The following is a 6,260-nucleotide window of genomic DNA, read 5'->3' as shown; positions in this document are numbered from 1 at the left end:
TATGGAGTGGTAAGAAACCACATATGTCTTACATAAAGATTTGGGGTTGCGAGGTTTATGTGAAACGAGAAATTTCAACTAAGCTTGAGCCCAAATCTGACAAATGCTTATTTGTGGGGTATCCTAAAGAAACAAGAGGGTATTACTTCTACAATCCTTTTGAGGGCAAAGTGTTTGTCGCTCGAACTGGAGTTTTCCTAGAAAAGGATTTTATTTCCAAAGGAACCAGTGGGAGGAAAGTAGAGCTTGAAGAAATTCAAGAATCACAAAGCATCGACACACCTATGGAGGAATTGGAGCAGGAAACATAAGTAGTTGTGTAAGAGCAACCTGCTCAAGTAGAACAAGACCAGCGTAGGTCAGGCAGGATATGTCACCTACCTGAGATATATGGATATCTGATCAAGGTGATGTATTACTCATGGAATCTTCGTTTTGATGAAACAGTAAAACAATAAGGATTCATCAAGAACGAAGATGAGCCTTATGTCTACAAGAAGGTTAGTGGGAGCATGATCGTATTCCTGGTATTATATGTAGATGACATATTACTTATTGGAAACGATATCCCTACCCTGCAACAAGTAAAGTCTTGGGTGGGGAAATGCTTTTCTACGAAGGACCTAGGTGAAGCAGCCTATATATATTAGGAATCAGAATCTATAGAGATAGATCATAAAATGCTTGGCCTAAGTCAGAGTACATAGACAAGGTGCTGAGACGCTTTAATATGAATGATTCCAATGGTTATGTGTTTTGCTGAAATGGTGGCGCTGTGAGCTTGAAAAGTTCAAAGCAAGATACAGTTGCTGATTCTACAACCGAGGCTGAGTATATTGCTGCCTCAAATGCAGAAAAGGGAGTTGTTTGGATCAAAAAAGTTCATTAGTGAACTTGGCATAGTCCCTAGCATTGTGGATCCCATTGGTCTCTATTATGATAACAATGGTGCTATCGCACAAGCTAAGGAGCCTAGATCTCACCGACGATCCAAACACATACTCAGGCGTTATCATCTCATTCGAGAGATAATAGATAGAAGAGATTTGAAAATATGTAAAGTACATGCACTTGACAATATAGCTGACCCACTGACAAAGCCTCTTGCGCAGCAGAAGCATGATGGCCATACTAGATCAATGGGCATACGGGGTATGCCTGATTGGCTCTAGTGCTAGTGGGAGATTGTTGGTGTAAGCCCTAGAGGCCAATACCTTTTGGTACTTGTATCGAATTATTTATTAATAATAAAAGGCATTTTCTTTATTATGGTTGATTAATAAAGTCCCTGGAATAGATAGTCCGTTTAATGTATTAAGTGTGACTTAATCATGAGAACACATTAAACATAAGGACATTATTCTTAAAGTATCCGTAGTCGAGATTTAGTGTGAAGTGGGATAACATTAAAGCATTAAGACTATTATGTTTGTAGACTGATGATCACATCTCATGGATCATGGATAAAGAGTTATCAAGTCTTAAACATAGGTATGAATATTAGGAGTAATATTTATACCGGATTGACCCGCTATGAGAATACTATATAGAAAGTTATGCAAAGTGTCATAAGTTATTCTCATGGTGATAATAGTGTATTCCACTCTTCGACCTGAAACCACTATGGACCCTAGATGTAGAGTCGAGTGTTTTATTGCTGATCCAACATTGTTTGTAACTGGATAACCATAAAGGCAGATGATGGGTACTCCACAAAGCATGCTGAGGGACATGAGTGTCCTAGATGGAATTTGCCCATCTTGCGTAACAGGATAAATGTCTATGGGCCCAATATTGAACTGGACAAGGATGACACGGTCTATACCTTGTGTTCAATATAGACATAAGGGCAAAAGGGTAATTATACACATAAGTATTATCACAGAAGGTTTTGTCAGGTCACATGACATTTTCGTGTCTTGAGTAGCAGTGATGTGTTGCTAGATACCGCTCACTGTTTATTATGTTAAATGCGTAATTTAATATAATTGCCAACGTCACAAAAACCTACACTACGCCAAATAAGGGAAAAGAGGGCGCTTTTTTTGGCCTATAACAGCGCTTTAAAGCGCCCTCTAATCTGGCGCTGGCATAGGTAAAGACAGCGCTTTTTTTCCTGGTGAAAGCGCTGTCTAAAGTGGCTCTTTAAGCCCTTTAAGGGCCACTTTAGAGGGCGCTTTTTAAAGAAAGCGCCCTCTAAAGTGGAAACATTTAAGGGTTTAGAGGGCGCTTTTACTGGAAAGCGCTCTCTAAAGTGGAAACTTTTAAGGGTTTAGAGGGCGCTTTTACTGGAAAGCGCCCTCTAAAGTGGAAATTTAAAGGGTTTAGAGGGCGCTTATTTTGGGAAGTGCCCTCTAAAGTGGGTGGTTATTTAAATTTTTTTTTTAAAAAGCGCTATACTTTTTTATTTATTTTAGACAACCTGTATATTGAAGCAGTACACCTAAAACTGTATAATTTGAAGCCCTTTTTCACACATTGCATTCAACAAGCCTTATATACAACAATCCATAGATATACAACAATCCACTGATATATAATCGTTTAACTTCTAAAGATTCTAAATATACAACCAATTCATAACTTAAAAAGAAATAAAACTAAGTAGCAAAAGCATCTCTGAGATGTATGTTTTTTTTGCTAGCAGCAGTCTTCTTAGCAACAACCTCTTTTTGTTCAATATCAATAGCATGAACCTAAAATATCATAAAATTAGTTAGGTGATGTATAAGATCAAGAATTAACATTTTCTATGCATAAATATCATATAATTGTGTTTATACCTTTTTTTTTGATGCAACTGACTCGATTTGCTGCGTAATCCCCTTATATTTTTGGTCCCTTATCTTTTGAAGATAGAATTGATATTTGTTTAGATGGACATGTTCCATTATCGTAGAGGGATACTTTCAAATATCCAGCATCATCATCTACGCGAATGAGGCTTGACGACAATGGAACATCTCCATCTAAACAAATATCAATTGATACTTTCAAGTATCCCTTGCCCCTTGCACGAATGATTGACTTCATAATAGCCATTTTACCTGTAATAAAGAAAACAATTAAAATCAGATGACAAATGTAAAAACAATTAAAATCATAAAAGTCATTTTACCTGTAATAAAGAAAACAATTAAAATCATTTGACCTGTACCTTTTTCACTAAGTTCTCTTTCTTTTCTTGGTTGGAATATGTTCTACATGTCTCTTAACAACACGGACGGTTGGATTGATCAGTATACCCTCATTATGATCATTTCTAATATATGAATCATTTGATATAATATTCTCATCTTGATCATTTCTGGTAAACGATTCAATCTCAACATCAATATCACCTTGATCTCCAGTGTTTTCATCAATTACTTTGTTGGAAAAAAGAACTATAGACCATTTCGTACTTTTCGGATCATTGACATAGAACACTTGTCTAGCTTGAGAGGCTAGAATAAAAGACTCATCTTTGTATCCCACCCTATTAAGATCCACTTGCAAAAATCCTGACTTATCCATTCGAATGCCGTTATTATTTTCAACCCACTTGCAACCAAATATAGGAATCTGAAACTTCTCATAATCAAACACCCAAATGCGCTCGATAACACCAAAATACGACAGATTTGCAAATTTGGGGTTTAAGTCCTTCACTCTTGATATGTGCATTGCTTCAGCTACCACGGTGACACCACTATTCTGCATAGTACTTTTATCATCTTGTTCTTTGGTATAAAATGTGTATCCATTAATCGCGTGTGCGCTATAAGAAAAATAATGGAAACTTGGACCATATGCTAAGCGTCTCAACCTTTCTGTTATTGAAGCGGGATCTGAATAATACTTTGAATAAATATGATCCTTAAACCAAGGTATAAAACATCGATTGTGCTCTCGTACTATCCAATTTTCATTTCTATTGGGATTTAAACCTCGGAGAACATCCTTGTGAATTTCAACATACGGCTCAACCTCATTCTCATTGTGCAGAACATACAAATGCACTTGATCCCGTTCGACCCTTGATACTGCCACGATTTTATTTCCAATTAGATTTTTTCCTTCTTTCTTTTCGACAAGCTGAGACTTGGGGAGTCCGATTGACTGAACATTAGACAAATATTCAGTACAAAACTCAATCGCTTCTTCAACAATGTATCTTTCAACCATACAACCTTCTGGTCGACTTCGGTTCTTCACGTACCCTTTTAATATTTTCATATAACGTTCAACAGGGTACATCCATCTCATATAAGCTGGTCCATACAATTGTGTCTCTTTCACAAGATGAACAACTAGATGTACCATTATGTCAAAAAATGATGGAGGAAAAAACATTTCAAGCTCACACAAAGTAATAACGATTTCTTTTTGCAACATTGGTAAGATCGCAGGATTGATCACCTTACTGCAAATTGACTTGAAGAAAGAACACAACTTAGTTATAGAGCTTCTTACTTTTTCTGGAAGAATAGAACGTATACTTATTGGGAGAAAATGTTCCATTATAACATGGCAATCATGGGTCTTTAAACTCTTTAACTTGAGGTCTTTCATAGACACAAGTCTTCTAATATCTGAAGAGTACCCTTCTGGAACTTTAACTTCACTTAGAAACTTACACAATGTTTTTTTCTCCTTTCTAGATAGAGTATAAGCAGCAGGCGGTAGATATGTTCGTTTTCCTTTCTTCAAGGGTCCTAATTCAATTCTTATTCCCATCGCTATCAAGTCCTTTCTTGCCTTAAGGTCATCCTTAGACTTTCCTTGTATATTGAGTAACGTGCCAATAACACTTTCAAATACATTTTTTCAATATGCATAACATCAAGAAAATGTCTCACATACAAGGACTTCCAATACGGCAATTCAAAAAAAACTGACCTCTTCTTCCACCCACTTTTGACAAGTGTCTGGGCAAAAGGCTTGCCAAACTGAGTATCCAAATCTTTCACCTTTTCAAAAATTTGATCACCCGTCAATATAGGTGGAGCTCTGCCTTGTTCTGTCTCTCCATTGAACGCCTTTCTCCATCCACGGTAGTGATGATTTGAATTTAAGAATCTCCGATGACCGAGAAAGACATTCTTCTGACCAAACTCCAAGCGCTTCCAATCTGTTTTATCTTCACAAATAGGACACGCACATTGACCTTTTATGCTATACCCTGATAGATTTCCGTATGCTGGAAAATCATTAATTGTGCCAAACAACATCGCCCTCAAGTTGAAACTTTCTTTCCTATATCCATCATAAACCTCCACACCGGTCTCCCACAAAATCTTTAAATCTTCGATTAAGGGCTTCAAGTACACGTCTATGTCATTCCCTGGTTGTTTAGGTCCAGAAATCAACATAGACAACATCATGTACTTACGCTTCATACATAGCCATGGAGGTAGGTTATAAATCATAATAATCACAGGCCATGTACTGTGTGAGATACTCTGGATACCGTGTGGGTTCATTCCATCAGTAGATAATGCCAAGCGAAGGTTTCTTGATTCTTCTCCAAATTCAGGATAATCATTATCAATTTTCAACCACTGTGGTGAATCTGTCGGATGTCGATACTTTCCATCTATAATTCTTTCATCTGCATGCCAGGTCAAGTGTCTTGAATCGATTTCACTACGAAACATGCGTCTAAATCTCGGAATAACAGGAAAATACCACAAGACTTTTGTTGGAGACAACTTGTTCTTATATCGCGAGACACCGCATTTAGGACACTCATTTAACGATGCATACTCATTTCGAAACAAAACGCAATCGTTTGGACATGCATGTATCTTATCATAGCTCATGCCAATAGAGCACAACATCTTTTTGGTCTCATATGTTCGATTGGGAAGAACATTATCCTCAGGAAGCATATCTTTCAAAAGGGCTAATAACTCTGTGAAACTTTTATCCGACCATCCATTGCCCGCCTTTAAGTTGTACAACTTTAATACCGGAGACAATCTTGTGAATTTAGTGCAACCATCATACAAAGGTTTCTCTGCATCACTTACCAACCTCTCAAATATTTCGGGACAATCCTTAAGATCTCCTTCAAGTGCTTCTGCAATCTCTTCAACTCGATCACAATCGTATGTATCTGCGCCACTATAGTTTGAGGCATAGGTCGTACTATCCCCCGGTTCAACATTCTCGTTACTTTTCTCACCATGCAAATTCAAACATGTATAACTTCGATCAATTCCATGCCTCATTAGATGCGATGTCAACTGAGCTGCGTCAACCCGTTTCCCATAACA

Source organism: Lathyrus oleraceus, chromosome 5 (assembly GCF_024323335.1).
Source record: "Lathyrus oleraceus cultivar Zhongwan6 chromosome 5, CAAS_Psat_ZW6_1.0, whole genome shotgun sequence".
Taxonomy (NCBI): domain Eukaryota; kingdom Viridiplantae; phylum Streptophyta; class Magnoliopsida; order Fabales; family Fabaceae; genus Lathyrus; species Lathyrus oleraceus.
This window is presented reverse-complemented; position numbering follows the sequence as displayed.